The sequence below is a fragment of the Melozone crissalis genome, unplaced genomic scaffold (assembly GCF_028551555.1).
Source record: "Melozone crissalis strain CALT ecotype California unplaced genomic scaffold, PUWL_Pcris_2 ptg000720l_1, whole genome shotgun sequence".
In the NCBI taxonomy this organism is placed as follows: domain Eukaryota; kingdom Metazoa; phylum Chordata; class Aves; order Passeriformes; family Passerellidae; genus Melozone; species Melozone crissalis.
Genome location: NW_026536375.1, coordinates 20,400 through 27,714, shown reverse-complemented (window position 1 = coordinate 27,714; position 7,315 = coordinate 20,400).

Genomic DNA, 7,315 nt, shown 5'->3' with positions numbered 1-7,315 from the left:
GGAACTTTGGGGGAATTTTTTGGAACTTCAGGGAATTTCTGGGGATTCTTGGGAACTTTTCAGAATTTCAGGGGGGTTTTGGGAATTTCACAGAATTTTTGGCGATTTCCTGGAATTTCCTTGGATTTTTCAGAGAATTTCTGGGAATTTCCTCAAATTTCAGGGAATTCCAGGAGAACTCTGGGATTTTCAGGGAATTTCTGGGATTTTCAGGGAACTTTGGGCAATTCCCTCGGAATTCCGAGCACTGTCAGGGAGTCCCATGGATCTTTGGGAATCTTTTTTGGAATTTCTGGGAATTTTTTGGCACTTTTGGATATTTTTGGGAATCTTCCCCTTTCCCATCCCCAAATTCCCTCAAAACCCCCAGGGATGAACCCAGAATTCCAGGGAAATCCTTGGATTTCCCAACATCCCCAAATTCCCAGGCTGATCCAAGATTTCCTTGGGCAGTTCCCAGAATTCCTAAAAACCCCAGAATTCCATGGAAAACCCCCGGAATTCCATGGAAAACCCCCGGAATTCCCATTTTTCCTGCAATTCCCTCTTTCCAGGAACCCTCTGGAACGAGCTCGGATTGCCGGGATCCCCCGGCCCAGCAGGAATTGGGTGAGTCGGGAAAACCTCGGGAAAACCTCGGGAAAACTTTGGGAAAACCTTGGGAATTCTGCCCTGGAATGCTGGGAATTCTGCCCCGGATTTTTTGGGAATTCTACCTTGGAATCCTGAGAATTCCAGGGCAGAATTCCAAAAAATCCAGGGCAGAATTCCCAGGGAATCCAAGGGAGAATTCCCGGAAATCCAGGGCAGAATTCCAAAAAATTCTGGGGGAAAATTCTGGGAATTCTGCCCCGGAATTTTGGGAATTCTACCTTGGAATTCCTGGGAATTTTACCCCAGAATTTTTTGGAATTCTGCCTTGGATTCCCTGGGAATTCTGCCCTGGATTTTTTGGGAATTCTGCCCTGGAATTCCCAGCATTCCCACTGGCAATCCCTGAGCTCCCAATTCCATTTTTTTCCGGATTTTTCCTGGATTTTTCCGAATTTTCCCGTTTTTTCCCAGGCTCTCCGTGCCCGGCCGGGCTCTTCCCGATTTTCCTGCCCCGCAGGAGGAGGTGAGATCCCATTTTCCCACTCTTTTCCCGTTATTTTCCCACTTTTTTCCCATTTTCTCCCCATGTTTTTCCCTGATTTTTCCCATTTTTCCCCTGATTTTTTCCCCTGATTTTTCCCATTTCCCCTGTTTTTTTCCCACTTTTCCCATTTATTTTTCCCATTGTTTTCCCCTGATTTTTTCCCTGATTTTTCCCATTTTCTCCCCATGTTTTTCCCTGATTTTTTCCCTGATTTTTCCCATTTTTTCCCACTTTTCCGTTGTTTTTCCCATTGTTTTTCCAGGCCCCTGGAGGAGCTCCCGGCTCCGTTCGGTCCCTCTGGAAAAGCTCCCAGGAAATCCCGGGAATCCTCGTGGGATCAGCTCATCATTGTGAGAGACAGCGGGAAAACGGGAATTCCGGGAATTCCAGAACCTTCCGTGGGCTGGGAAATCCGGGAATTCCATGGGAACGTCCCCTAGGGTGGAAAAATCTGGGAATTCCGGGGTTCCGGAACCTTCCACGGGCTGGGAATTCGGCAGTGCGGATCCCGCGGATGCTCTTCCCTTCCCCATTCCCGGCATTCCCCGTGTGCATTCCCGGTTATCCCAGGATTTCCCCATTCCCAGAACTCCCATCCCGTCATCCTCACATTCCCCCATTCCCAGAATTCCCATTTTTCCCATTTTCCCCCTGTCAGGACACGGGACACCAAGGTCTGGGTCCCCGGCAGTGCGGATCCCGCGGGAAGCTCTTCCATTCCCCATTCCCAGAATTCCCAGAATTCCCAAATTCCCGGTATTCCCACAGGACGCGGGGCAGCCCTCGCTGGCTCCCCGGCAGTGCGGATCCTGCGGATGCTCTTCCTGCCCCATTCCCCGTGTTCGTTCCCAGAACTCCCATTCCCGATTGTCCCGCGTTCCTGACATTCCCAGGGCGCATTCCTGGTTATCCCAGAACTCCCAGTGTTCATTCCCCATTCCCAGAATTCCCACAATTCCCATTTTTCCCCATTTCCAGGACATGGGTCAGCCCTCGCTGGGTCCCCGGCATCCCGCGGGAAGCTCTTCCCTTCCCCATTCCCGGCATTCCCCGTGTGCATTCCCAGTTATCCCAGGATTTCCCCATTCCTAGAACTCCCATCCCGTCATCCTCACATTCCCCCATTCCCAGAATTCCCAAATTCCCGGTATTCCCACAGGACGCGGGGCAGCATTCCCTGGGCCCGCGGCAGTGCGGATCCTGCGGGATGCTGTTCCATTCCCCATTCCCAGAATTCCCACATTCCCGGTATTCCCACAGGACGCGGGGCAGCATTCCCTGGGCCCGCGGCAGTGCGGATCCTGCGGGATGCTGTTCGCTCCCGGCGTTCCCGAGGATCGGCTGCAGCACCTGCGGCACCACCGGAGAGTGCGCCAGGCCCTGACACACACGGTCCGTCAGCGATCCCATGGGAACGGGAATTCCGTGGGAATGGGAATGTCCCAGGGGGATGATGGGAGTGGGGGTTCCAGGGGAATGATGGGAATGGGGATTCCAGGGGATGGGAATGGGCATTCCAGGGAAATGGAATGGGAATGATGGGAATGATGGGAATGGGAGTGGGGATGGGAATGGCGATCCCAGGTATTCCAGGGGGATGATGGGAGTGGGAATTCCAGGGAAATGGGAATGGGGATTCCAAGGAAATGATGGGAGTGAAGATTCCAGGGGGATGGGAGTGGGAATTCCAGGGGAATGGAATGGGAATGATGGGAATGGGAGTGGGGATGGGAATGGCGATCCCAGGTATTCCAGGGGGATGATGGGAATGGGGATTCCAGGGGAATGGGAATGGGAATTCCAGGGAAATGATGGGAGTGGAGATTCCAGGGGGATGGGAGTGGGAATTCCAGGGGAATGGAATGGGAATGATGGGAATGGGAGTGGGGATGGGAATGGGGATCCCAGGTATTCCAGGGGAATGATGGGAGTGGGGATTCCAGGGGAATGATGGGAATGGGAATGATGGGAATGGTGGGACACACACGGTCAGTGGGGTTCCGGGGGAGGGGGGGAAATTCCATGGGTAAATATTCCATGGGAATGGGAATGGGAATGGGAGTGGAGATTCCAGGGGAATGGGACTGGGAATGGTGGGAATGGGAATGGGAATGGTGGGAATGACGGGAATGGTGGGAATGGGAATGATGGGAATGGGAATTGTGGGAATGGGAATTGTGGGAATGGGAGTGGTGGGAATGGGAATGGTGGGAATGGGAAAGGTGGGAATGGGAATGACGGAATGAGAATGACGGAAATGGGAATGGTGGGAATGGGAGTGGGAATGATGGGAATGGGAATGGTGGGAAAGGGAATGGTGGGAAAGGGAATGGTGGGAATGGTGGGAATGGGAATGGTGGGAATGGGAATGGGAATGGTGGGAATGGGAATGATGGGAATGGGAATGATGGGAATGGGAATGATGGGAATGGGAATGGGAATGGTGGGAATGGGAATGGTGGGAATGGGAATGGTGGGAATGGTGGGAATGGGAATGGTGGGAACGGGACTGCGGCACCCAGGGAGGGAGGAGCTGGGTGGGAGGAGAGAGAGGGAATTCCAGGGGAATGGGAATATGGGAATGGGGAATGTGGGAATATGGGGGAATTCCTGGAATTTGGGGAATGGGAATTTGGAATGGGGGAATACTGGGAATGGGGGGGATTCCGGGAATTCTGGCATGGGGGAATGGGGAATATGGGAATGAGGGAATTGGGAGTTGGGAATGGGGGATGTGGGAATGGAGGAACCGGGAGCTGGAAATCGGGAATGGGGAGTGGGAGTGGGGGATGAGGGGTTGGAAAATGGGAACGGGGATGGAAATGGGGGAATCGGGAATTGCAGATTGGGAATGGGGAACGAGAATGTGGGAACGGGAACGGGAATGGAACGGAAATGGAAGAACGGGGATGGGGAGTTGGGAACGGGGAATAGGAATGGGGATGGGAAGTGGGAATGGGAAATGGGGAAGGGGAAATGGGAATCCAGATGGGGATGGGAACAGGAGCGGGGAATGGGGGAATTCCAGGAATTCTGGGAGTGAGGGAATAGGGGGTGAGGGAATGATGGGAATTCTGGGAAAGGGGGAATGGGGGAATGATGGGAAGAGTGGGGATGGGGGAATGGGAATGTGAGAACGGGGGAACTGGAAGCTGAGAATTGGGGATGGGGAATGGGAATGGGAATGGGAATGGGAATGGGGGAACGGGAACTGGAAATGGGGAATGGGGGAATTGGGATGGGGAAATGGAAATGGGGGATGTGGGAATGAAGGGAATTTGGGAACGGCAGGAACTGTGGGAATGGGATTGGCAGAATGGGAATGCGGGAATGAGGGACAGGAGGAATGCGGGAATTCTGGGAATGAGGGAATGGGGGAATGATGGCAATGGGAAATACTGGGAATGATGGGAATTCTGGGAATGATGGGAACGGGAAATACTGGGAATTCTGGGAACGATGGGAATGGGCAGGAATGCAGGGATTGGGGCATGGGGGAATGGTGGGAACGTGAGAGTGCTGGGAACGACGGGAATGCAGGAATACTGGGAACAGGGAATAGGGGAATGCTGGGAATGGCAGGAGAAATTCCTGCCCGGGATTCCTCCTTGGGATTCCTTCAAGGAATTCCCTCTTGGGATTCTCCTCTTGGGATTCCATCTTGGGATTCCATCTTGGGATATGCACATTCCCCAGTCATGGAATCCTGGATCCCCCAATCCTGAGGCATTCCCGGGATTCCCCCAATCCCAGAATTCCCCAATCCTGAGGGGATTCCCAGGATTCCCCCAATCCCAGAATTCCCCAATCCTGAGGCATTCCCGGGATTCCCCCAATCCCAGAATTCCCCAATCCTGAGGGGATTCCCAGGATTCCCCCAATCCTGGATCCCCCAATCCTGAGGCATTCCCGGGATTCCCCAATCCTGGATCCCCCAATCCTGAGGGGATTCCCGGGATTCCCCCAATCCTGGATCCCCCAATCCTGAGGCATTCCCGGGATTCCCCCAATCCCAGAATTCCCCAATCCTGAGGCATTCCCGGGATTCCCCCAATCCCAGAATTCCCCAATCCTGAGGGGATTCCCAGGATTCCCCCAATCCCGGATCCCCCAATCCTGAGGGGATTCCCAGGATTCCCCCAATCCCAGAATTCCCCAATCCTGAGGCATTCCCGGGATTCCCCCAATCCTGGATCCCCCAATCCTGAGGTGGTTCCCGGGATTTTCCCTCGGCAGGGCTGGAAGCAGGAGCGCGTGGTGGCGGAATTCTGGGATGGGAAAATCCTCCTGATCCTTCCCGAGGATCCCAAATACGCCCTCAGGAAGGTACCGGCAATTCCTGGGGTTTCCTTTGGGAACGGGAGCTGGAATCCCAAATCCCAACGGGGTCTCATCCCAAAATCCCAACGGGGCCTGATCCCGAAATCCCAGTGGGATCTGATTCTGGATCCCAAATCCTCAACGGGAGCCGATCCCGAAATCCCAAATCCCAATGGGAGCCGATCTCGAAATCCCAATGGGAGCTGGTCCCTAAATCCCAAATTCCAATGGGAGCCAATGCCTCAATCCCAAATCCCAATGCAGTCTGATTCCTAAATCCCAGCAGGGTCTGACCCCAAAACCCCAAATCCCAACGGGATCTGATCCATAAATCCCAACAGGAGCTGATCCTGAAGTCCCAGTGGAATTTGATTCCTCAATCCCAGCAGGATCTGATCCTGAAATCCCAAATCCCAGCAGGATCTGATCCCAAAATCCCAAATCCCAGCAGGACCCAATCCCTGATTCCCATCCCCCACAAATCCCTAAATCCCCGTGCGAACCCAGCCTTTCCTGGGAACAAATCCCGTTTTCATGGGAATTCCCATCCCATTTCTCTGAGAATTCCCACCCCATTTCCCCAGAAGTCCCCACCCCATTTTCCCAGGAATTACCATCCCATTTTCCCCAGAATTCCCACCCCATTCCCCAGGAATTCCCACCCTGTTTATCCCAGGAATTCCCACCCCATTCCCCAGGAATTCCCACCCCATTTATCCCAGGAATTCCCACCCCATTTATCCCAGGAATTCCCACCCTGTTTATCCCAGGAATTCCCACCCCATTTATCCCAGGAATTCCCACCCCGTTTATCCCAGGAATTCCCACCCCGTTTCAGAATTCCCACCCCATTTTCTGGAATTCCCACCCCATTTATCCCGGAATTCCCACCCCGTTTATCCCGGAATTCCCACCCCATTTATCCTAGGAATTCACACCCCGTTTCAGAATTCCCACCCCATTTTATGGAATTCCCACCCCATTTATCCCGGAATTCCCACCCCGTTTCAGAATTCCCACCCCATTTTCTGGAATTCCCCCCCCGTTTATCCCGGAATTCCCACCCCATTTATCCCGGAATTCCCCCCCCGTTTATCCCAGGAATTCCCACCCCATTTATCCCGGAATTCCCACCCCATTTTCTGGAATTCCCACCCCATTTATCCCGGAATTCCCCCCCCGTTTATCCCAGAATTCCCACCCCGTTTCAGAATTCCCACCCCATTTTCTGGAATTCCCCCCCCGTTTATCCCGGAATTCCCACCCCATTTATCCCGGAATTCCCCCCCCGTTTATCCCAGGAATTCCCACCCCATTTATCCCGGAATTCCCACCCCATTTTCTGGAATTCCCACCCCATTTATCCCGGAATTCCCCCCCCGTTTATCCCAGAATTCCCACCCCGTTTCAGAATTCCCACCCCATTTTCTGGAATTCCCCCCCCGTTTATCCCGGAATTCCCCCCCCGTTTATCCCGGAATTCCCCCCCGTTTATCCCCCGCAGGCGGAGGAGGTTTTGGCCGTGGTGGATTCCGAGCTGGGTTTCCCGGAGCATTCCCGGCTGTTCCCGGCGCAGTGCCGGCTGTACCTGTTCGTGAGCCCCGGGCAGTGCGTGCTCGGCTGCCTGGTGGCGCAGCCCATCCGCCAGGTGGGGGAGCCCCGGGGATTCCCGCATTCCCAATTTCCCGTTCCCTATTTCCCATTCCCCGTTCCCGTTCCCAGTTCCCCGTTCCCATCACCATTCCCACTTGTCCGTTCCCAGTTCCCGTTCCAGTTTTTCAACCCTATTCTCGTTCCTAGTCCCCATCCCCAGTTCCCATTCTCAATCCCAATTCCCAGTTCCCATTCCCCATCCCC